Consider the following 25970-nt stretch of genomic DNA (forward strand, 5'->3'; position numbering starts at 1 on the left):
ATTTAAAACCATCTTCATCCTATTTGCCAGTATCTTAGCTAAAATCTTATAATCTGAGTTTAATAAACTAATTGGCCTATAATTTTCTAGTTTCAATTTGCTCCCCTTATTTTTATATAAAATCGATATCAGCCCTGTCACCATGGAGTCTGAAACATTATTATTATCTTCCATATATTGATATACTTCCAATAAAATCGGTGCTAAAAGACTTTCATACATTTTATAAAACTCTGCAATTAGTCCATCTACTCCAGGACTTTTATTTATTTGTAAACCCTTAATTGCATCTTTCACTTCATCCACTGTTATCTTCCTATCACACATTTTCTTATCCTCAACACCAATTTGCACATCCACACTATTTAAAATCTCTTTTACACACCCCTCATCCACCTCCCCTTTCTTAAATAAATCCTTATAAAAATTCTGTACAGTTTCTAATATCTCAACATAATCATTTACCACTTCACCCTTTACATTCTCAATCTCATTAATATATGATTTCATCTGTTTAGTTTTCTCTAAACCAAGAAAAAATGATGTACATTTCTCCCCTTCTAAAACATATTTTGCCCTACTTCTAATAATTGCACCCTTACACTTATCTATTTCACATTTGCTCAATTGTGCTTTTAAATCTAAAAACCTTTCAATATTATAGTTAGGATCAATATCACATTTCCTCATTTCTTCATTCAGTTTTGTTCTTAAAAAATGTTCTTCTCTTGTCATCCTACTCCTCTTCTTCCTTGCATATCTAATACTAAAAACTTTTATTTTTTCCTTAACATTTTCCCACCACTGACACTTATCATTCCCTTTTTGCTTATCCTCCATTTCATGTTCTATCAAAGATTTAAGTTGTTTCCCGTATTCCTCATCACCTAAATACCCTGCATTCATACACCATATTCCCCCCCCTTTCCTTTCCTTATCTAACCCCACCGAAAATGTTAACCCAGCATGATCACTAAAAGTTGTAAAAATATATTTAATATCTTTCATAAAATTCCTTAACCCTTCATTTACTAAAACCAGATCTATCCGTGTCTGTTTCAATTCCCCTAAAACCACCTGCCTTCTAGAAAATTCTCTCTTGTTCGGATTCTCGTCCCTCCATATATCAATCAAATTATTTTCAAACATCATCTTCCTTAAAACCCCCCTAGATACGTCACTTCTAAAAATAGCTCCCCTTGTCATATCTAGTCTATCCATTTTTACATTAAAATCCCCAACTAAAATACAGTTACCCTTGCACCATTTCCCTAATTCTAAAAATAAATTCCTTCTCTCTATTTCATTATTCGGCGCATAAATATTTATAATTCTAAAAACCCTACTCATATACTCAAAATCTAAAATTAAAATCCTCCCATTATTATCATTATATATCTTCTTCACATTTTCTACTACATCCTTCCTTAATAAAATTGCAACCCCACATGAATTCCCCCTGCCATTGTTTACATAAATAAAATCCCTCCATATTTTTTGTACTTCTAAAACACACATATTATCCCAGTGCGTCTCTTGAATACATAAAATTTCAGAATTCTTCATTTGTACTATTCTATTAAATTTTCCTATTGTTCTCACACCATTTGCATTTATCGACATTATTTTGACCATACTAATAAATAATAAAATTATAAAATATAATTTCATTATGCTCTACCTTTTATCCAGTTTCTTTCCTCTTCCACCCTTTCTCTCCCCCCCTCCCGCTGCTTTCCTCTTCCTGTATCCTCCTGTCGTTCTTTCAAACTTTTCCCCATCATCCGTGTCCGATATCTCCTCCAAGTCCATCTCATCCAGCCAACTTGTCTTCTTTACACCCTCGTCCGTCCTGCTCCCCGCGCTCATCGCCGCCTCCAATACAGTCGCCGTGCTCCCCGTGTTCATCGCCGTTTCTGGAATATTCGTTGTGCTCCCCGTGTTCATCGCCGTTTCTGGTATGTTCGTTGTGCTCCCCGTGTTCATACCCGTCTCTGTTATTGTCATTAAACTTAAACCCCTCTCCATTTCTTCACCCCCCGAGGTACTTGTTTGTGCTGTGCTTTCCCCCAAAACCTGTGAGTCCCCCGTGCTTCCCCCCAGTCCACTCCCCCCCTCCTCCTGAAAACTCCATCTTCTTATTTCCGAATCCATGCTGCTCCCAATTTCGTTCATCTTCTGGTCTTCCTTCTTCTCCCTTCTTCCTTCCTCCGTCTCTCCACCCTCCACCACGTCCTCTCCTCCATCTTCTTCTCCTTCTTCCGACAGTACAACTGCTTCCTCGAATAGTACTTGACTCCCCTCTTCAGTCATAACTTCTCCACAGTTGCACTCCGTCAATCTCTTTCTGCATCTGCCACAAAAATTCCTTTCCTTTTCTCCGATACATTCTCTAGCGTAATGGCCTTGATTACCGCACTTAAAGCACTTGAATTCAGGGCAGTCTTTGACTATGTGCCCTGGTTGAATACACAACCGACAAACTCTGACCTGTTTGTCATGAATAACCCTGAAGTATTCAATTCCCTCCAGCGTCTCAATTTTTGTGGAATATGGCAATGATTGGACTTTTTCCGTAAATTTAACTTTACAAAAACGTGTCCCGTCAACCACCTCCGTTCCAGGCCAAACTCTCCTCCTTATCTCCGAAACGGCCGTTACTCCCCAGCTACTCAGCTTGTCCAGTATAACTTTATCTTCTATATATACCGGGAGATTCATAAAAGACACCACCAATTCATTGACATTCACATCTCTCGCCAGAATCCTGGTGTCCTTTATCCTTAAACCGTCCATTAGACGTTCTTTACCTTTTCCGTTTCTCATCGTAATTTCATACTTCTTGTCTCCTTTCATTCGGCATCCCACCACCTCTCCACACGTCTCCTTAATTGCTCTCAGTAATTCCATCGTCGTCACCTTTTCTTCTCCCACCAACTCAATTGCCACCGTGTATTCTTTTCCATATTTCATTCCTCCTTTATTTTCATTATCTTTCCATTGCGCATTTTCGTTGTCCTTGTCCATTCCGTTTGTCGTTGCCATGTTGTCCGTCATTGTAAATCAAAAAATGAAACCGAAAAAAACCTCCCCCAAGCAGCAAAACTGCAGGGGGGGAAAACTAACCAAACTTAAAACTATTCAAATGAAAAAAACAAAAAATTATATGTCAAAATCCAAAAAAATAAACAAAAATAGCTCTCGAGCAAACACTCTCAAGCAAACACTCGCTCACAGCTCAATTACTCGCACCTGTCGTCACTTCTCCAATCAGGAATAGCGCCCCCAGGCTGGTATGGCCGTAAGCGAAGGGACAATTCTTGGTACACTATATAAAGTCAATGTGCCGCTCACTCATAAGAGACAGCGAAATGTCCACTTTGTGACACACTCTGAAAAAGCTCAAACCTTGCTTACATTTCCACGCCCTATATTTGACTCTTGTGGGATGGGGGGGGGGGGGGAGAGGGCATATCCTATGTTGACACTTATGACAACTTCATACACTAGGGCCCTAGAAAATACGGCTCGCCCACACGGAATCACGGAATCCAGACATTAAACCGAAATTCAACAATATTCTAAAATGTATTGAACTAAGGAGGAAATCAATTAAATCCCTTCAACTTGTTAGAAAATGCATTCATTTGCCCAAGTGAATCATAAGACTTGAACAAAATGCATCAGCGATTCGTTTTTCCATGCAACTTTCACGAACGGCACAGGACTGCCCAATTGCTGTGCGCATTCGTGCGGAGCGCGCGCATGTCTACACTTTGTGTAGCCGTTAGCGATGAGGCTAATGATAACCTTCTTGTGGTAGAGAAGGAAAGGCTTCCCCCAAAACCTTCTCAATTAAATGTAAACTGCAAAGTAGCCTATGCCAGCCTGGCAGAATTATATCATGATTATTTGCATCAATCCAGTGGCCATTTGTTTTGCAAACTCCGCAATCACATGAGCGCTACAGCAACACCGCTTAACCAAACAAAGGTCTCTTTCTGGCGCACACTTGGGTTTAAAGGGTAACTACACCCCAAAATCGAAATGTCTTCCATTTTTCCCAGACCTCAAAAGTGGTCTCCTGATAGGCTTTAAACAATGTCGTGGACATAGAACATCCAAACGTGTTATATTTCTATTACAAAGGTGTACTTTTGAGGTTGAAAACCTGCAGAAACAGGGACAAACGGTCAACGGGGAAATGTAAACGGAGAAAAGGGGGACTTTGGGGGAATCAGGCAAAACATTGAAGGGATTTTACTGGGCCCTAATGGACTACACACATTGACAGTCTCCTAGACTAAAAAGAAATGCTGAATGTACTGCCTACATTTTGAGGGAAACGCACTGTCCAATATTTGATTTGATTTGATCAGGGCAGGGAAGCGCTAACAAACTGCATTTAGTCCAATAAAAAGACACAATATTATTAGGGCCATAAATAAAAGGCAGTTGCTCCATGCATGACACAAGAGAACCCTCTACTGGAGCAAAAAGCTTACAGCACCTGGTATTCCCAGGCGGTCTCCCATCCAAGTACTAACCAGGCCCGACCCTGCTTAGCTTCCGAGATCGGACGAGATCGGTCGTATTCAGGCTGGTATGGCCGTAAGCGAAGGGACAATTCTTGGTACACTATATAAAGTCAATGTGCCGCTCACTCATAAGAGACAGCGAAATGTCCACTTTGTGACACACTCTGAGAAAGCTCAAACCTTGCTTACATTTCCACGCCCTATATTTGACTCTTGTGGGATGGGGGGGGGGGGGGAGAGGGCATATCCTATGTTGACACTTATGACAACTTCATACACTAGGGCCCTAGAAAATACGGCTCGCCCACACGGAATCACGGAATCCAGACATTAAACCGAAATTCAACAATATTCTAAAATGTATTGAACTAAGGAGGAAATCAATTAAATCCCTTCAACTTGTTAGAAAATGCATTCATTTGCCCAAGTGAATCATAAGACTTGAACAAAATGCATCAGCGATTCGTTTTTCCATGCAACTTTCACGAACGGCACAGGACTGCCCAATTGCTGTGCGCATTCGTGCGGAGCGCGCGCATGTCTACACTTTGTGTAGCCGTTAGCGATGAGGCTAATGATAACCTTCTTGTGGTAGAGAAGGAAAGGCTTCCCCCAAAACCTTCTCAATTAAATGTAAACTGCAAAGTAGCCTATGCCAGCCTGGCAGAATTATATCATGATTATTTGCATCAATCCAGTGGCCATTTGTTTTGCAAACTCCGCAATCACATGAGCGCTACAGCAACACCGCTTAACCAAACAAAGGTCTCTTTCTGGCGCACACTTGGGTTTAAAGGGTAACTACACCCCAAAATCGAAATGTCTTCCATTTTTCCCAGACCTCAAAAGTGGTCTCCTGATAGGCTTTAAACAATGTCGTGGACATAGAACATCCAAACGTGTTATATTTCTATTACAAAGGTGTACTTTTGAGGTTGAAAACCTGCAGAAACAGGGACAAACGGTCAACGGGGAAATGTAAACGGAGAAAAGGGGGACTTTGGGGGAATCAGGCAAAACATTGAAGGGATTTTACTGGGCCCTAATGGACTACACACATTGACAGTCTCCTAGACTAAAAAGAAATGCTGAATGTACTGCCTACATTTTGAGGGAAACGCACTGTCCAATATTTGATTTGATTTGATCAGGGCAGGGAAGCACTAACAAACTGCATTTAGTCCAATAAAAAGACACAATATTATTAGGGCCATAAATAAAAGGCAGTTGCTCCATGCATGACACAAGAGAACCCTCTACTGGAGCAAAAAGCTTACAGCACCTGGTATTCCCAGGCGGTCTCCCATCCAAGTACTAACCAGGCCCGACCCTGCTTAGCTTCCGAGATCGGACGAGATCGGGCGTATTTTTTTTTTTTTTTATCTTTTATTATGAAAAATACATAATATTTACAATATTCAATCAATAATAAAAAAGGATGAACAATTCATCCTTTTACAAAATCAAAAAAGAAAATAAAATAAAACTAATTAAAAACACAATCATTCACTAAAACCAATTAATAATTAAAAACAAGTTTTTCATTTAAATCAATTTCAATAAAAGTACTCCCCCACACAAACAGCTTTTCAAAATTGCATCCACTATATTTATATACTACTTCTATATCTTTCTCTAAAATACTTCTAAATAAAACCTCCACATTCACAATTTTACCTTCATAATGTCCTAGATTTCTTCTTTGTCTTACAGCGTATCTAGCATGACTAAGAACAAAATTCATTAAATTAATATTAAAAACTTTACTTTTTCCATTTAAACCAAAGAGAAACAACCTCCTCCACTCAACCCCATTAACAATATCTTCTCCCCAATGTTGTACTAAAATCCTCTTTAAAAACTTATGAAACTCTTCCAATCTACTGCATTCAACAAAAAAGTGCATAAAATTTTCCACCCCCGTACCACAAATATCACATTCTCTTTTGATATTTCTATTTATTTGATGTAAAACCATATTCGTAAAAATCCTATTATGTTTCAATTTAAAATCATTGTCTTCACATTCTATAGCATTATATTTTACATTAACATTCTTCCATATTGATTTCACATCTATATTTGTAAACACCCTAGACCACACTTTTTCTGAAGCAGGAGCTTTTGTCTCTTTTAAAATACATTTTCTATAAACCATTTTAACTTTTAAACTTGATAAAACATGTTTCTCCCCATTACTTTCATAGTATAAAACCGGTAAACCCTTAGCTCTCTCAACCACCTCTGTATTTATTAAAAGTACCCATTCCTCAGGAATACACCCTAAAATTCTCTTATACATATTTTCTACAGTAATTTTACTGATTTCATCATCCACTTCACAAACATTGTCATAAATAGCTTGAACAGGAAGAAACCCTGGAATGACCTCATATAAAATGTCCCCAATCTGTCTCATCCCAGCCCTCATAAAATATTTACAAAACACCATCTTATTATTATACTGTATCTTGGGATTTAAAAAAATTGGCTGATTTAAAATATTGTCTAAAATGGTACACTCATAATAAATATTTGGTAAAAACTCCCCCCAAGCCTCAAACACTTCTCTATAAAACAATGGTATATTACCTAACATTTCCTTTTTCATGCACATCAATAAACCATTGTCCCCCATCCTCCCAACCTCCTGCAAATACTCCTTAAAAAATCTTTTCCATCCGTAATCTAATTCACCATATAAATATTTCCGTACCATTTTGACTCTAATTGCTTTTTTCCTAACATTTAAATCTACCAGCTTCAAACCCCCCTCCTCATAACCTGCAATCAGAGTTTTAAAAGAAATTTTCGCTCCTTTCCCATCCCATAAAAAATCAACTAAAATCGTATTCATTTCAGATAAAACCCATTCTGGTACGTCTAAAACATTCATGACATGAATAAAAATTGACATCAGCAATGAATTTACAACAATTACTTTCCCTTTTAATTTCAATGCCCTCCCCCTCCACATATTTACCACCTTCCTAACTTTGTTTATAACTCCACTCCATGTCAGATCTCTCGCTTCCTGTTCCTTCACCCCTAAAAACACACCTAACACCTTAAAATAATAATTTACCATTTTAAAAGGAAAAGTCCCCTCATTAATCTTCCCAACATACATTATTACTGACTTCTCCATATTCACTTTTGCTCCTGAGGCTTGCTCATATACTTTAAAACACTCCATCACCCTTTTAACACTTCCCTCATCTCTAACTGTTATTGTGGTATCGTCTGCATATTGATGAATTAAACTAAAACCTCCTTGCGGAGTCTCTACACAATTTATAAAATGATCTTTTTTAAGGTATGCCGCTAAGGGTTCTACCGATAAAACAAACAATAAAGCTGATAAAGGGCATCCCTGTCTCACTGATCTCTCAAGAATAAAAGAATCTGTTAAAACCCCATTACATTTAACCCTACTTTTAGCCTTTCTATATAATAATTTTATCCATCCTATTATTCTATTTCCAAACCCATATTTTTCTAGTACCCTAAACATAAAATCATGTTCCACCCTGTCAAAAGCTTTATTAAAATCTATACTTAAAACAATTCCCCCTATCTTATCACTATTCATTTTATTTATCACATCTCTAAGTGTATTTATGGTATCTGCTATATCTCTTCCTGGCACACTATAATTTTGTGTAGGTGCTATAATATCATTTAAAACCATCTTCATCCTATTTGCCAGTATCTTAGCTAAAATCTTATAATCTGAGTTTAATAAACTAATTGGCCTATAATTTTCTAGTTTCAATTTGCTCCCCTTATTTTTATATAAAATCGATATCAGCCCTGTCACCATGGAGTCTGAAACATTATTATTATCTTCCATATATTGATATACTTCCAATAAAATCGGTGCTAAAAGACTTTCATACATTTTATAAAACTCTGCAATTAGTCCATCTACTCCAGGACTTTTATTTATTTGTAAACCCTTAATTGCATCTTTCACTTCATCCACTGTTATCTTCCTATCACACATTTGCTTATCCTCAACACCAATTTGCACATCCACACTATTTAAAATCTCTTTTACACACCCCTCATCCACCTCCCCTTTCTTAAATAAATCCTTATAAAAATTCTGTACAGTTTCTAATATCTCAACATAATCATTTACCACTTCACCCTTTACATTCTCAATCTCATTAATATATGATTTCATCTGTTTAGTTTTCTCTAAACCAAGAAAAAATGACTGTACATTTCTCCCCTTCTAAAACATATTTTGCCCTACTTCTAATAATTGCACCCTTACACTTATCTATTTCACATTTGCTCAATTGTGCTTTTAAATCTAAAAACCTTTCAATATTATAGTTAGGATCAATATCACATTTCCTCATTTCTTCATTCAGTTTTGTTCTTAAAAAATGTTCTTCTCTTGTCATCCTACTCCTCTTCTTCCTTGCATATCTAATACTAAAAACTTTTATTTTTTCCTTAACATTTTCCCACCACTGACACTTATCATTCCCTTTTTGCTTATCCTCCATTTCATGTTCTATCAAAGATTTAAGTTGTTTCCCGTATTCCTCATCACCTAAATACCCTGCATTCATACACCATATTCCCCCCCCTTTCCTTTCCTTATCTAACCCCACCGAAAATGTTAACCCAGCATGATCACTAAAAGTTGTAAAAATATATTTAATATCTTTCATAAAATTCCTTAACCCTTCATTTACTAAAACCAGATCTATCCGTGTCTGTTTCAATTCCCCTAAAACCACCTGCCTTCTAGAAAATTCTCTCTTGTTCGGATTCTCGTCCCTCCATATATCAATCAAATTATTTTCAAACATCATCTTCCTTAAAACCCCCCTAGATACGTCACTTCTAAAAATAGCTCCCCTTGTCATATCTAGTCTATCCATTTTTACATTAAAATCCCCAACTAAAATACAGTTACCCTTGCACCATTTCCCTAATTCTAAAAATAAATTCCTTCTCTCTATTTCATTATTCGGCGCATAAATATTTATAATTCTAAAAACCCTACTCATATACTCAAAATCTAAAATTAAAATCCTCCCATTATTATCATTATATATCTTCTTCACATTTTCTACTACATCCTTCCTTAATAAAATTGCAACCCCACATGAATTCCCCCTGCCATTGTTTACATAAATAAAATCCCTCCATATTTTTTGTACTTCTAAAACACACACATTATCCCAGTGCGTCTCTTGAATACATAAAATTTCAGAATTCTTCATTTGTACTATTCTATTAAATTTTCCTATTGTTCTCACACCATTTGCATTTATCGACATTATTTTGACCATACTAATAAATAATAAAATTATAAAATATAATTTCATTATGCTCTACCTTTTATCCAGTTTCTTTCCTCTTCCACCCTTTCTCTCCCTCCCCTCCGCCGCTTTCCTCTTCCTGTATCCTCCTGTCGTTCTTTCAAACTTTTCCCCATCATCCGTGTCCGATATCTCCTCCAATTCCATCTCATCCAGCCAACTTGTCTTCTTTACACCCTCGTCCGTCCTGCTCCCCGCGCTCATCGCCGCCTCCAATACAGTCGCCGTGCTCCCCGTGCTCATCGCCGTTTCTGGAATATTCGTTGTGCTCCCCGTGTTCATCTCCGTCTCATGTGTAGTCATCGTTGTGCTCCCCGTGTTCATACCCGTCTCTGTTATTGTCATTAAACTTAAACCCCTCTCCATTTCTTCACCCCCCGAGGTACTTGTTTCTGCTGTGTTTTCCCCCATAACCTGTGAGTCCCCCGTGCTTCCCCCCAGTCCACTCCCCCCCTCCTCCTGAAAACTCCATCTTCTTATTTCCGAATCCATGCTGCTCCCAATTTCGTTCATCTTCTGGTCTTCCTTCTTCTCCCTTCTTCCTTCCTCCGTCTCTCCACCCTCCACCACGTCCTCTCCTCCATCTTCTTCTCCTTCTTCCGACAGTACAACTGCTTCCTCGAATAGTACTTGACTCCCCTCTTCAGTCATAACCTCTCCACAGTTGCACTCCGTCAATGTCTTTCTGCATCTGCCACAAAAATTCCTTTCCTTTTCTCCGATACATTCTCTAGCGTAATGGCCTTGATTACCGCACTTAAAGCACTTGAATTCAGGGCAGTCTTTGACTATGTGCCCTGGTTGAATACACAACCGACAAACTCTGACCTGTTTGTCATGAATAACCCTGAAGTATTCAATTCCCTCCAGCGTCTCAATTTTTGTGGAATATGGCAATGATTGGACTTTTTCCGTAAATTTAACTTTACAAAAACGTGTCCCGTCAACCACCTCCGTTCCAGGCCAAACTCTCCTCCTTATCTCCGAGACGGCCGTTACTCCCCAGCTACTCAGCTTGTCCAGTATAACTTTATCTTCTATATATACCGGGAGATTCATAAAAGACACCACCAATTCATTGACATTCACATCTCTCGCCAGAATCCTGGTGTCCTTTATCCTTAAACCGTCCATTAGACGTTCTTTACCTTTTCCGTTTCTCATCGTAATTTCATACTTCTTGTCTCCTTTCATTCGGCATCCCACCACCTCTCCACACGTCTCCTTAATTGCTCTCAGTAATTCCATCGTCGTCACCTTTTCTTCTCCCACCAACTCAATTGCCACCGTGTATTCTTTTCCATATTTCATTCCTCCTTTATTTTCATTATCTTTCCGTTGCGCATTTTCGTTGTCCTTGTCCATTCCGTTTGTCGTTGCCATGTTGTCCGTCATTGTAAATCAAAAAATGAAACCGAAAAAAACCTCCCCCAAGCAGCAAAACTGCAGGGGGGGAAAACTAACCAAACTTAAAACTATTCAAATGAAAAAACAAAAAATTATATGTCAAAATCCAAAAAAATAAACAAAAATAGCTCTCGAGCAAACACTCTCAAGCAAACACTCGCTCACAGCTCAATTACTCGCACCTGTCGTCACTTCTCCAATCAGGAATAGCGCCCCCAGGCTGGTATGGCCGTAAGCGAAGGGACAATTCTTGGTACACTATATAAAGTCAATGTGTCGCTCACTCATAAGAGACAGCGAAATGTCCACTTTGTGACACACTCTGAAAAAGCTCAAACCTTGCTTACATTTCCACGCCCTATATTTGACTCTTGTGGGATGGGGGGGGGGGGGGAGAGGGCATATCCTATGTTGACACTTATGACAACTTCATACACTAGGGCCCTAGAAAATACGGCTCGCCCACACGGAATCACGGAATCCAGACATTAAACCGAAATTCAACAATATTCTAAAATGTATTGAACTAAGGAGGAAATCAATTAAATCCCTTCAACTTGTTAGAAAATGCATTCATTTGCCCAAGTGAATCATAAGACTTGAACAAAATGCATCAGCGATTCGTTTTTCCATGCAACTTTCACGAACGGCACAGGACTGCCCAATTGCTGTGCGCATTCGTGCGGAGCGCGCGCATGTCTACACTTTGTGTAGCCGTTAGCGATGAGGCTAATGATAACCTTCTTGTGGTAGAGAAGGAAAGGCTTCCCCCAAAACCTTCTCAATTAAATGTAAACTGCAAAGTAGCCTATGCCAGCCTGGCAGAATTATATCATGATTATTTGCATCAATCCAGTGGCCATTTGTTTTGCAAACTCCGCAATCACATGAGCGCTACAGCAACACCGCTTAACCAAACAAAGGTCTCTTTCTGGCGCACACTTGGGTTTAAAGGGTAACTACACCCCAAAATCGAAATGTCTTCCATTTTTCCCAGACCTCAAAAGTGGTCTCCTGATAGGCTTTAAACAATGTCGTGGACATAGAACATCCAAACGTGTTATATTTCTATTACAAAGGTGTACTTTTGAGGTTGAAAACCTGCAGAAACAGGGACAAACGGTCAACGGGGAAATGTAAACGGAGAAAAGGGGGACTTTGGGGGAATCAGGCAAAACATTGAAGGGATTTTACTGGGCCCTAATGGACTACACACATTGACAGTCTCCTAGACTAAAAAGAAATGCTGAATGTACTGCCTACATTTTGAGGGAAACGCACTGTCCAATATTTGATTTGATCAGGGCAGGGAAGCGCTAACAAACTGCATTTAGTCCAATAAAAAGACACAATATTATTAGGGCCATAAATAAAAGGCAGTTGCTCCATGCATGACACAAGAGAACCCTCTACTGGAGCAAAAAGCTTACAGCACCTGGTATTCCCAGGCGGTCTCCCATCCAAGTACTAACCAGGCCCGACCCTGCTTAGCTTCCGAGATCGGACGAGATCGGGCGTATTCAGGCTGGTATGGCCGTAAGCGAAGGGACAATTCTTGGTACACTATATAAAGTCAATGTGTCGCTCACTCATAAGAGACAGCGAAATGTCCACTTTGTGACACACTCTGAAAAAGCTCAAACCTTGCTTACATTTCCACGCCCTATATTTGACTCTTGTGGGGGGGGGGGGGAGAGGGCATATCCTATGTTGACACTTATGACAACTTCATACACTAGGGCCCTAGAAAATACGGCTCGCCATAACGGAATCCAGACATTAAACCGAAATTCAACAATATTCCAAAATGTATTGAACTAAGGAGGAAATCAATTAAATCCCTTCAATTTGTTAGAAAATGCATTCATTTGCCCAAGTGAATCATAAGACTTGAACAAAATGCATCAGCGATTCGTTTTTCCATGCAACTTTCAGGAACGGCACAGGACTGCCCAATTGCTGTGCGCATTCGTGCGGAGCGCGCGCATGTCTACACTTTGTGTAGCCGTTAGCGATGAGGCTAATGATAACCTTCTTGTGGTAGAGAAGGAAAGGCTTCCCCCAAAACCTTCTCAATTAAATGTAAACTGCAAAGTAGCCTATGCCAGCCTGGCAGAATTATATCATGATTATTTGCATCAATCCAGTGGCCATTTGTTTTGCAAACTCCACAATCACATGAGCGCTACAGCAACACCGCTTAACCAAACAAAGGTCTCTTTCTGGCGCACACTTGGGTTTAAAGGGTAACTACACCCCAAAATCGAAATGTCTTCCATTTTTCCCAGACCTCAAAAGTGGTCTCCTGATAGGCTTTAAACAATGTCGTGGACATAGAACATCCAAACGTGTTATATTTCTATTACAAAGGTGTACTTTTGAGGTTGAAAACCTGCAGAAACAGGGACAAACGGTCAACGGGGAAATGTAAACGGAGAAAAGGGGGACTTTGGGGGAATCAGGCAAAACATTGAAGGGATTTTACTGGGCCCTAATGGACTACACACATTGACAGTCTCCTAGACTAAAAAGAAATGCTGAATGTACTGCCTACATTTTGAGGGAAACGCACTGTCCAATATTTGATTTGATTTGATCAGGGCAGGGAAGCGCTAACAAACTGCATTTAGTCCAATAAAAAGACACAATATTATTAGGGCCATAAATAAAAGGCAGTTGCTCCATGCATGACACAAGAGAACCCTCTACTGGAGCAAAAAGCTTACAGCACCTGGTATTCCCAGGCGGTCTCCCATCCAAGTACTAACCAGGCCCGACCCTGCTTAGCTTCCGAGATCGGACGAGATCGGGCGTATTCAGGCTAGTATGGCCGTAAGCGAAGGGACAATTCTTGGTACACTATATAAAGTCAATGTGTCGCTCACTCATAAGAGACAGCGAAATGTCCACTTTGTGACACACTCTGAAAAAGCTCAAACCTTGCTTACATTTCCACGCCCTATATTTGACTCTTGTGGGGGGGGGGGGGGAGAGGGCATATCCTATGTTGACACTTATGACAACTTCATACACTAGGGCCCTAGAAAATACGGCTCGCCATAACGGAATCCAGACATTAAACCGAAATTCAACAATATTCTAAAATGTATTGAACTAAGGAGGAAATCAATTAAATCCCTTCAACTTGTTAGAAAATGCATTCATTTGCCCAAGTGAATCATAAGACTTGAACAAAATGCATCAGCGATTCGTTTTTCCATGCAACTTTCAGGAACGGCACAGGACTGCCCAATTGCTGTGCGCATTCGTGCGGAGCGCGCGCATGTCTACACTTTGTGTAGCCGTTAGCGATGAGGCTAATGATAACCTTCTTGTGGTAGAGAAGGAAAGGCTTCCCCCAAAACCTTCTCAATTAAATGTAAACTGCAAAGTAGCCTATGCCAGCCTGGCAGAATTATATCATGATTATTTGCATCAATCCAGTGGCCATTTGTTTTGCAAACTCCACAATCACATGAGCGCTACAGCAACACCGCTTAACCAAACAAAGGTCTCTTTCTGGCGCACACTTGGGTTTAAAGGGTAACTACACCCCAAAATCGAAATGTCTTCCATTTTTCCCAGACCTCAAAAGTGGTCTCCTGATAGGCTTTAAACAATGTCGTGGACATAGAACATCCAAACGTGTTATATTTCTATTACAAAGGTGTACTTTTGAGGTTGAAAACCTGCAGAAACAGGGACAAACGGTCAACGGGGAAATGTAAACGGAGAAAAGGGGGACTTTGGGGGAATCAGGCAAAACATTGAAGGGATTTTACTGGGCCCTAATGGACTACACACATTGACAGTCTCCTAGACTAAAAAGAAATGCTGAATGTACTGCCTACATTTTGAGGGAAACGCACTGTCCAATATTTGATTTGATTTGATCAGGGCAGGGAAGCGCTAACAAACTGCATTTAGTCCAATAAAAAGACACAATATTATTAGGGCCATAAATAAAAGGCAGTTGCTCCATGCATGACACAAGAGAACCCTCTACTGGAGCAAAAAGCTTACAGCACCTGGTATTCCCAGGCGGTCTCCCATCCAAGTACTAACCAGGCCCGACCCTGCTTAGCTTCCGAGATCGGACGAGATCGGGCGTATTCAGGCTGGTATGGCCGTAAGCAAAGGGACAATTCTTGGTACACTATATAAAGTCAATGTGTCGCTCACTCATAAGAGACAGCGAAATGTCCACTTTGTGACACACTCTGAAAAAGCTCAAACCTTGCTTACATTTCCACGCCCTATATTTGACTCTTGTGGGGGGGGGGGGGAGAGGGCATATCCTATGTTGACACTTATGACAACTTCATACACTAGGGCCCTAGAAAATACGGCTCGCCATAACGGAATCCAGACATTAAACCGAAATTCAACAATATTCTAAAATGTATTGAACTAAGGAGGAAATCAATTAAATCCCTTCAACTTGTTAGAAAATGCATTCATTTGCCCAAGTGAATCATAAGACTTGAACAAAATGCATCAGCGATTCGTTTTTCCATGCAACTTTCAGGAACGGCACAGGACTGCCCAATTGCTGTGCGCATTCGTGCGGAGCGCGCGCATGTCTACACTTTGTGTAGCCGTTAGCGATGAGGCTAATGATAACCTTCTTGTGGTAGAGAAGGAAAGGCTTCCCCCAAAACCTTCTCAATTAAATGTAAACTGCAAAGTAGCCTATGCCAGCCTGGCAGAATTATATCATGATTATTTGCATCAATCCAGTGGCCATTTGTTTTGCAAACTCCGCAATCACATGAGCGCTACAGCAACACCGCTTAACCAAACAAAGGTCTCTTTCTGGCGCACACTTGGGTTTAAAGGGTAACTACACCCCAAAATCGAAATGTCTTCCATTTTTCCCAGACCTCAAAAGTGGTCTCCTGATAGGCTTTAAACAATGTCGTGGACATAGAACATCCAAACGTGTTATATTTCTATTACAAAGGTGTACTTTTGAGGTTGAAAACCTGCAGAAACAGGGACAAACGGTCAACGGGGAAATGTAAACGGAGAAAAGGGGGACTTTGGGGGAATCAGGCAAAACATTGAAGGGATTTTACTGGGCCCTAATGGACTACACACATTGACAGTCTCCTAGACTAAAAAGAAATGCTGAATGTACTGCCTACATTTTGAGGGAAACGCACTGTCCAATATTTGATTTGATTTGATCAGGGCAGGGAAGCGCTAACAAACTGCATTTAGTCCAATAAAAAGACACAATATTATTAGGGCCATAAATAAAAGGCAGTTGCTCCATGCATGACACAAGAGAACCCTCTACTGGAGCAAAAAGCTTACAGCACCTGGTATTCCCAGGCGGTCTCCCATCCAAGTACTAACCAGGCCCGACCCTGCTTAGCTTCCGAGATCGGACGAGATCGGGCGTATTCAGGCTGGTATGGCCGTAAGCGAAGGGACAATTCTTGGTACACTATATAAAGTCAATGTGTCGCTCACTCATAAGAGACAGCGAAATGTCCACTTTGTGACACACTCTGAAAAAGCTCAAACCTTGCTTACATTTCCACGCCCTATATTTGACTCTTGTGGGGGGGGGGGGAGAGGGCATATCCTATGTTGACACTTATGACAACTTCATACACTAGGGCCCTAGAAAATACGGCTCGCCATAACGGAATCCAGACATTAAACCGAAATTCAACAATATTCTAAAATGTATTGAACTAAGGAGGAAATCAATTAAATCCCTTCAACTTGTTAGAAAATGCATTCATTTGCCCAAGTGAATCATAAGACTTGAACAAAATGCATCAGCGATTCGTTTTTCCATGCAACTTTCAGGAACGGCACAGGACTGCCCAATTGCTGTGCGCATTCGTGCGGAGCGCGCGCATGTCTACACTTTGTGTAGCCGTTAGCGATGAGGCTAATGATAACCTTCTTGTGGTAGAGAAGGAAAGGCTTCCCCCAAAACCTTCTCAATTAAATGTAAACTGCAAAGTAGCCTATGCCAGCCTGGCAGAATTATATCATGATTATTTGCATCAATCCAGTGGCCATTTGTTTTGCAAACTCCGCAATCACATGAGCGCTACAGCAACACCGCTTAACCAAACAAAGGTCTCTTTCTGGCGCACACTTGGGTTTAAAGGGTAACTACACCCCAAAATCGAAATGTCTTCCATTTTTCCCAGACCTCAAAAGTGGTCTCCTGATAGGCTTTAAACAATGTCGTGGACATAGAACATCCAAACGTGTTATATTTCTATTACAAAGGTGTACTTTTGAGGTTGAAAACCTGCAGAAACAGGGACAAACGGTCAACGGGGAAATGTAAACGGAGAAAAGGGGGACTTTGGGGGAATCAGGCAAAACATTGAAGGGATTTTACTGGGCCCTAATGGACTACACACATTGACAGTCTCCTAGACTAAAAAGAAATGCTGAATGTACTGCCTACATTTTGAGGGAAACGCACTGTCCAATATTTGATTTGATTTGATCAGGGCAGGGAAGCGCTAACAAACTGCATTTAGTCCAATAAAAAGACACAATATTATTAGGGCCATAAATAAAAGGCAGTTGCTCCATGCATGACACAAGAGAACCCTCTACTGGAGCAAAAAGCTTACAGCACCTGGTATTCCCAGGCGGTCTCCCATCCAAGTACTAACCAGGCCCGACCCTGCTTAGCTCCCGAGATCGGACGAGATCGGGCGTATTCAGGCTAGTATGGCCGTAAGCGAAGGGACAATTCTTGGTACACTATATAAAGTCAATGTGCCGCTCACTCATAAGAGACAGCGAAATGTCCACTTTGTGACACACTCTGAAAAAGCTCAAACCTTGCTTACATTTCCACGCCCTATATTTGACTCTTGTGGGATGGGGGGAGAGGGCATATCCTATGTTGACACTTATGACAACTTCATACACTAGGGCCCTAGAAAATACGGCTCGCCCACACGGAATCACGGAATCCAGACATTAAACCGAAATTCAACAATATTCTAAAATGTATTGAACTAAGGAGGAAATCAATTAAATCCCTTCAACTTGTTAGAAAATGCATTCATTTGCCCAAGTGAATCATAAGACTTGAACAAAATGCATCAGCGATTCGTTTTTCCATGCAACTTTCAGGAACGGCACAGGACTGCCCAATTGCTGTGCGCATTCGTGCGGAGCGCGCGCATGTCTACACTTTGTGTAGCCGTTAGCGATGAGGCTAATGATAACCTTCTTGTGGTAGAGAAGGAAAGGCTTCCCCCAAAACCTTCTCAATTAAATGTTAACTGCAAAGTAGCCTATGCCAGCCTGGCAGAATTATATCATGATTATTTGCATCAATCCAGTGGCCATTTGTTTTGCAAACTCCGCAATCACATGAGCGCTACAGCAACACCGCTTAACCAAACAAAGGTCTCTTTCTGGCGCACACTTGGGTTTAAAGGGTAACTACACCCCAAAATCGAAATGTCTTCCATTTTTCCCAGACCTCAAAAGTGGTCTCCTGATAGGCTTTAAACAATGTCGTGGACATAGAACATCCAAACGTGTTATATTTCTATTACAAAGGTGTACTTTTGAGGTTGAAAACCTGCAGAAACAGGGACAAACGGTCAACGGGGAAATGTAAACGGAGAAAAGGGGGACTTTGGGGGAATCAGGCAAAACATTGAAGGGATTTTACTGGGCCCTAATGGACTACACACATTGACAGTCTCCTAGACTAAAAAGAAATGCTGAATGTACTGCCTACATTTTGAGGGAAACGCACTGTCCAATATTTGATTTGATTTGATCAGGGCAGGGAAGCACTAACAAACTGCATTTAGTCCAATAAAAAGACACAATATTATTAGGGCCATAAATAAAAGGCAGTTGCTCCATGCATGACACAAGAGAACCCTCTACTGGAGCAAAAAGCTTACAGCACCTGGTATTCCCAGGCGGTCTCCCATCCAAGTACTAACCAGGCCCGACCCTGCTTAGCTTCCGAGATCGGACGAGATCGGGCGTATTCAGGCTGGTATGGCCGTAAGCGAAGGGACAATTCTTGGTACACTATATAAAGTCAATGTGCCGCTCACTCATAAGAGACAGCGAAATGTCCACTTTGTGACACACTCTGAAAAAGCTCAAACCTTGCTTACATTTCCACGCCCTATATTTGACTCTTGTGGGGGGGGGGGGGAGAGGGCATATCCTATGTTGACACTTATGACAACTTCATACACTAGGGCCCTAGAAAATACGGCTCGCCATAACGGAATCCAGACATTAAACCGAAATTCAACAATATTCTAAAATGTATTGAACTAAGGAGGAAATCAATTAAATCCCTTCAACTTGTTAGAAAATGCATTCATTTGCCCACGTGAATCATAAGACTTGAACAAAATGCATCAGCGATTCGTTTTTCCATGCAACTTTCAGGAACGGCACAGGACTGCCCAATTGCTGTGCGCATTCGTGCGGAGCGCGCGCATGTCTACACTTTGTGTAGCCGTTAGCGATGAGGCTAATGATAACCTTCTTGTGGTAGAGAAGGAAAGGCTTCCCCCAAAACCTTCTCAATTAAATGTAAACTGCAAAGTAGCCTATGCCAGCCTGGCAGAATTATATCATGATTATTTGCATCAATCCAGTGGCCATTTGTTTTGCAAACTCCGCAATCACATGAGCGCTACAGCAACACCGCTTAACCAAACAAAGGTCTCTTTCTGGCGCACACTTGGGTTTAAAGGGTAACTACACCCCAAAATCGAAATGTCTTCCATTTTTCCCAGACCTCAAAAGTGGTCTCCTGATAGGCTTTAAACAATGTCGTGGACATAGAACATCCAAACGTGTTATATTTCTATTACAAAGGTGTACTTTTGAGGTTGAAAACCTGCAGAAACAGGGACAAACGGTCAACGGGGAAATGTAAACGGAGAAAAGGGGGACTTTGGGGGAATCAGGCAAAACATTGAAGGGATTTTACTGGGCCCTAATGGACTACACACATTGACAGTCTCCTAGACTAAAAAGAAATGCTGAATGTACTGCCTACATTTTGAGGGAAACGCACTGTCCAATATTTGATTTGATTTGATCAGGGCAGGGAAGCGCTAACAAACTGCATTTAGTCCAATAAAAAGACACAATATTATTAGGGCCATAAATAAAAGGCAGTTGCTCCATGCATGACACAAGAGAACCCTCTACTGGAGCAAAAAGCTTACAGCACCTGGTATTCCCAGGCGGTCTCCCATCCAAGTACTAACCAGGCCCGACCCTGCTTAGCTTCCGAGATCGGACGAGATCGGGCGTATTCAGGCTGGTATGGCCGTAAGCGAAGGGACAATTCTTGGTACACTATATAAAGTCAATGTGTCGCTCACTCATAAGAGACAGCGAAATGTCCACTTTGTGACACACTCTGAAAAAGCTCAAACCTTGCTTACATTTCCACGCCCTATATTTGACTCTTGTGGGATGGGGGGGGGGGGGGAGAGGGCATATCCTATGTTGACACTTATGACAACTTCATACACTAGGGCCCTAGAAAATACGGCTCGCCCACACGGAACCACGGAATCCAGACATTAAACCGAAATTCAACAATATTCTAAAATGTATTGAACTAAGGAGGAAATCAATTAAATCCCTTCAACTTGTTAGAAAATGCATTCATTTGCCCAAGTGAATCATAAGACTTGAACAAAATGCATCAGCGATTCGTTTTTCCATGCAACTTTCAGGAACGGCACAGGACTGCCCAATTGCTGTGCGCATTCGTGCGGAGCGCGCGCATGTCTACACTTTGTGTAGCCGTTAGCGATGAGGCTAATGATAACCTTCTTGTGGTAGAGAAGGAAAGGCTTCCCCCAAAACCTTCTCAATTAAATGTTAACTGCAAAGTAGCCTATGCCAGCCTGGCAGAATTATATCATGATTATTTGCATCAATCCAGTGGCCATTTGTTTTGCAAACTCCGCAATCACATGAGCGCTACAGCAACACCGCTTAACCAAACAAAGGTCTCTTTCTGGCGCACACTTGGGTTTAAAGGGTAACTACACCCCAAAATCGAAATGTCTTCCATTTTTCCCAGACCTCAAAAGTGGTCTCCTGATAGGCTTTAAACAATGTCGTGGACATAGAACATCCAAACTTGTTATATTTCTATTACAAAGGTGTACTTTTGAGGTTGAAAACCTGCAGAAACAGGGACAAACGGTCAACGGGGAAATGTAAACGGAGAAAAGGGGGACTTTGGGGGAATCAGGCAAAACATTGAAGGGATTTTACTGGGCCCTAATGGACTACACACATTGACAGTCTCCTAGACTAAAAAGAAATGCTGAATGTACTGCCTACATTTTGAGGGAAACGCACTGTCCAATATTTGATTTGATTTGATCAGGGCAGGGAAGCGCTAACAAACTGCATTTAGTCCAATAAAAAGACACAATATTATTAGGGCCATAAATAAAAGGCAGTTGCTCCATGCATGACACAAGAGAACCCTCTACTGGAGCAAAAAGCTTACAGCACCTGGTATTCCCAGGCGGTCTCCCATCCAAGTACTAACCAGGCCCGACCCTGCTTAGCTTCCGAGATCGGACGAGATCGGGCGTATTCAGGCTGGTATGGCCGTAAGCAAAGGGACAATTCTTGGTACACTATATAAAGTCAATGTGTCGCTCACTCATAAGAGACAGCGAAATGTCCACTTTGTGACACACTCTGAAAAAGCTCAAACCTTGCTTACATTTCCACGCCCTATATTTGACTCTTGTGGGATGGGGGGGGGGGGGGGGGGGAGGGCATATCCTATGTTGACACTTATGACAACTTCATACACTAGGGCCCTAGAAAATACGGCTCGCCCACACGGAATCACGGAATCCAGACATTAAACCGAAATTCAACAATATTCTAAAATGTATTGAACTAAGGAGGAAATCAATTAAATCCCTTCAACTTGTTAGAAAATGCATTCATTTGCCCAAGTGAATCATAAGACTTGAACAAAATGCATCAGCGATTCGTTTTTCCATGCAACTTTCACGAACGGCACAGGACTGCCCAATTGCTGTGCGCATTCGTGCGGAGCGCGCGCATGTCTACACTTTGTGTAGCCGTTAGCGATGAGGCTAATGATAACCTTCTTGTGGTAGAGAAGGAAAGGCTTCCCCCAAAACCTTCTCAATTAAATGTAAACTGCAAAGTAGCCTATGCCAGCCTGGCAGAATTATATCATGATTATTTGCATCAATCCAGTGGCCATTTGTTTTGCAAACTCCGCAATCACATGAGCGCTACAGCAACACCGCTTAACCAAACAAAGGTCTCTTTCTGGCGCACACTTGGGTTTAAAGGGTAACTACACCCCAAAATCGAAATGTCTTCCATTTTTCCCAGACCTCAAAAGTGGTCTCCTGATAGGCTTTAAACAATGTCGTGGACATAGAACATCCAAACGTGTTATATTTCTATTACAAAGGTGTACTTTTGAGGTTGAAAACCTGCAGAAACAGGGACAAACGGTCAACGGGGAAATGTAAACGGAGAAAAGGGGGACTTTGGGGGAATCAGGCAAAACATTGAAGGGATTTTACTGGGCCCTAATGGACTACACACATTGACAGTCTCCTAGACTAAAAAGAAATGCTGAATGTACTGCCTACATTTTGAGGGAAACGCACTGTCCAATATTTGATTTGATTTGATCAGGGCAGGGAAGCGCTAACAAACTGCATTTAGTCCAATAAAAAGACACAATATTATTAGGGCCATAAATAAAAGGCAGTTGCTCCATGCATGACACAAGAGAACCCTCTACTGGAGCAAAAAGCTTACAGCACCTGGTATTCCCAGGCGGTCTCCCATCCAAGTACTAACCAGGCCCGACCCTGCTTAGCTTCCGAGATCGGACGAGATCGGGCGTATTCAGGCTGGTATGGCCGTAAGCGAAGGGACAATTCTTGGTACACTATATAAAGTCAATGTGTCGCTCACTCATAAGAGACAGCGAAATGTCCACTTTGTGACACACTCTGAAAAAGCTCAAACCTTGCTTACATTTCCACGCCCTATATTTGACTCTTGTGGGATGGGGGGGGGGGGGGGAGAGGGCATATCCTATGTTGACACTTATGACAACTTCATACACTAGGGCCCTAGAAAATACGGCTCGCCATAACGGAATCCAGACATTAAACCGAAATTCAACAATATTCTAAAATGTATTGAACTAAGGAGGAAATCAATTAAATCCCTTCAACTTGTTAGAAAATGCATTCATTTGCCCACGTGAATCATAAGACTTGAACAAAATGCATCAGCGATTCGTTTTTCCATGCAACTTTCACGAACGGCACAGGACTGCCCAATTGCTGTGCGCATTCGTGCGGAGAGCGCGCATGTCTACACTTTGTGTAGCCGTTAGCGATGAGGCTAATGATAACCTTCTTGTGGTAGAGAAGGAAAGGCTTCCCCCAAAACCTTCTCAATTAAATGTAAACTGCAAAGTAGCCTATGCCAGCCTGGCAGAATTATATCATGATTATTTGCATCAATCCAGTGGCCATTTGTTTTGCAAACTCCGCAATCACATGAGCGCTACAGCAACACCGCTTAACCAAACAAAGGTCTCTTTCTGGCGCACACTTGGGTTTAAAGGGTAACTACACCCCAAAATCGAAATGTCTTCCATTTTTCCCAGACCTCAAAAGTGGTCTCCTGATAGGCTTTAAACAATGTCGTGGACATAGAACATCCAAACGTGTTATATTTCTATTACAAAGGTGTACTTTTGAGGTTGAAAACCTGCAGAAACAGGGACAAACGGTCAACGGGGAAATGTAAACGGAGAAAAGGGGGACTTTGGGGGAATCAGGCAAAACATTGAAGGGATTTTACTGGGCCCTAATGGACTACACACATTGACAGTCTCCTAGACTAAAAAGAAATGCTGAATGTACTGCCTACATTTTGAGGGAAACGCACTGTCCAATATTTGATTTGATTTGATCAGGGCAGGGAAGCGCTAACAAACTGCATTTAGTCCAATAAAAAGACACAATATTATTAGGGCCATAAATAAAAGGCAGTTGCTCCATGCATGACACAAGAGAACCCTCTACTGGAGCAAAAAGCTTACAGCACCTGGTATTCCCAGGCGGTCTCCCATCCAAGTACTAACCAGGCCCGACCCTGCTTAGCTTCCGAGATCGGACGAGATCGGGCGTATTCAGGCTGGTATGGCCGTAAGCGAAGGGACAATTCTTGGTACACTATATAAAGTCAATGTGTCGCTCACTCATAAGAGACAGCGAAATGTCCACTTTGTGACACACTCTGAAAAAGCTCAAACCTTGCTTACATTTCCACGCCCTATATTTGACTCTTGTGGGGGGGGGGGGAGAGGGCATATCCTATGTTGACACTTATGACAACTTCATACACTAGGGCCCTAGAAAATACGGCTCGCCATAACGGAATCCAGACATTAAACCGAAATTCAACAATATTCTAAAATGTATTGAACTAAGGAGGAAATCAATTAAATCCCTTCAACTTGTTAGAAAATGCATTCATTTGCCCAAGTGAATCATAAGACTTGAACAAAATGCATCAGCGATTCGTTTTTTCCATGCAACTTTCAGGAACGGCACAGGACTGCCCAATTGCTGTGCGCATTCGTGCGGAGCGCGCGCATGTCTACACTTTGTGTAGCCGTTAGCGATGAGGCTAATGATAACCTTCTTGTGGTAGAGAAGGAAAGGCTTCCCCCAAAACCTTCTCAATTAAATGTAAACTGCAAAGTAGCCTATGCCAGCCTGGCAGAATTATATCATGATTATTTGCATCAATCCAGTGGCCATTTGTTTTGCAAACTCCGCAATCACATGAGCGCTACAGCAACACCGCTTAACCAAACAAAGGTCTCTTTCTGGCGCACACTTGGGTTTAAAGGGTAACTACACCCCAAAATCGAAATGTCTTCCATTTTTCCCAGACCTCAAAAGTGGTCTCCTGATAGGCTTTAAACAATGTCGTGGACATAGAACATCCAAACGTGTTATATTTCTATTACAAAGGTGTACTTTTGAGGTTGAAAACCTGCAGAAACAGGGACAAACGGTCAACGGGGAAATGTAAACGGAGAAAAGGGGGACTTTGGGGGAATCAGGCAAAACATTGAAGGGATTTTACTGGGCCCTAATGGACTACACACATTGACAGTCTCCTAGACTAAAAAGAAATGCTGAATGTACTGCCTACATTTTGAGGGAAACGCACTGTCCAATATTTGATTTGATTTGATCAGGGCAGGGAAGCGCTAACAAACTGCATTTAGTCCAATAAAAAGACACAATATTATTAGGGCCATAAATAAAAGGCAGTTGCTCCATGCATGACACAAGAGAACCCTCTACTGGAGCAAAAAGCTTACAGCACCTGGTATTCCCAGGCGGTCTCCCATCCAAGTACTAACCAGGCCCGACCCTGCTTAGCTTCCGAGATCGGACGAGATCGGGCGTATTCAGGCTGGTATGGCCGTAAGCGAAGGGACAATTCTTGGTACACTATATAAAGTCAATGTGTCGCTCACTCATAAGAGACAGCGAAATGTCCACTTTGTGACACACTCTGAAAAAGCTCAAACCTTGCTTACATTTCCACGCCCTATATTTGACTC

General features: G+C 41.3%; 12 non-coding genes across 12 annotated transcripts; all 12 read right to left on the bottom strand.

Moving 5' to 3' along the window:
• Positions 1-4498: 4498 nt before the first annotated feature.
• On the bottom strand, positions 4499-4617 carry LOC115187219 (5S ribosomal RNA). Its single transcript, XR_003875961.1, has one exon. It is a non-coding gene; the product is annotated as a 5S ribosomal RNA (ribosomal RNA).
• Positions 4618-12713: 8096 nt separating this feature from the next.
• LOC115187182 (5S ribosomal RNA) lies at positions 12714-12832 on the bottom strand. Its single transcript, XR_003875926.1, has one exon. It is a non-coding gene; the product is annotated as a 5S ribosomal RNA (ribosomal RNA).
• Positions 12833-14009: 1177 nt separating this feature from the next.
• On the bottom strand, positions 14010-14128 carry LOC115187218 (5S ribosomal RNA). The gene has a single exon (XR_003875960.1). It is a non-coding gene; the product is annotated as a 5S ribosomal RNA (ribosomal RNA).
• A 1178-nt stretch (positions 14129-15306) lies between these two features.
• On the bottom strand, positions 15307-15425 carry LOC115187194 (5S ribosomal RNA). Its single transcript, XR_003875937.1, has one exon. It is a non-coding gene; the product is annotated as a 5S ribosomal RNA (ribosomal RNA).
• A 1177-nt stretch (positions 15426-16602) lies between these two features.
• LOC115187205 (5S ribosomal RNA) lies at positions 16603-16721 on the bottom strand. The gene has a single exon (XR_003875948.1). It is a non-coding gene; the product is annotated as a 5S ribosomal RNA (ribosomal RNA).
• A 1176-nt stretch (positions 16722-17897) lies between these two features.
• On the bottom strand, positions 17898-18016 carry LOC115187220 (5S ribosomal RNA). Its single transcript, XR_003875962.1, has one exon. It is a non-coding gene; the product is annotated as a 5S ribosomal RNA (ribosomal RNA).
• Positions 18017-19199: 1183 nt separating this feature from the next.
• Positions 19200-19318, bottom strand: LOC115187217 (5S ribosomal RNA). The gene has a single exon (XR_003875959.1). It is a non-coding gene; the product is annotated as a 5S ribosomal RNA (ribosomal RNA).
• Positions 19319-20495: 1177 nt separating this feature from the next.
• LOC115187222 (5S ribosomal RNA) lies at positions 20496-20614 on the bottom strand. Its single transcript, XR_003875964.1, has one exon. It is a non-coding gene; the product is annotated as a 5S ribosomal RNA (ribosomal RNA).
• A 1191-nt stretch (positions 20615-21805) lies between these two features.
• On the bottom strand, positions 21806-21924 carry LOC115187183 (5S ribosomal RNA). Its single transcript, XR_003875927.1, has one exon. It is a non-coding gene; the product is annotated as a 5S ribosomal RNA (ribosomal RNA).
• Positions 21925-23118: 1194 nt separating this feature from the next.
• Positions 23119-23237, bottom strand: LOC115187184 (5S ribosomal RNA). The gene has a single exon (XR_003875928.1). It is a non-coding gene; the product is annotated as a 5S ribosomal RNA (ribosomal RNA).
• Positions 23238-24421: 1184 nt separating this feature from the next.
• Positions 24422-24540, bottom strand: LOC115187185 (5S ribosomal RNA). The gene has a single exon (XR_003875929.1). It is a non-coding gene; the product is annotated as a 5S ribosomal RNA (ribosomal RNA).
• A 1177-nt stretch (positions 24541-25717) lies between these two features.
• Positions 25718-25836, bottom strand: LOC115187187 (5S ribosomal RNA). The gene has a single exon (XR_003875930.1). It is a non-coding gene; the product is annotated as a 5S ribosomal RNA (ribosomal RNA).
• Positions 25837-25970: the final 134 nt, after the last annotated feature.

The sequence above is a fragment of the Salmo trutta genome, unplaced genomic scaffold (genome assembly GCF_901001165.1).
Source record: "Salmo trutta unplaced genomic scaffold, fSalTru1.1, whole genome shotgun sequence".
NCBI lineage: Eukaryota > Metazoa > Chordata > Actinopteri > Salmoniformes > Salmonidae > Salmo > Salmo trutta.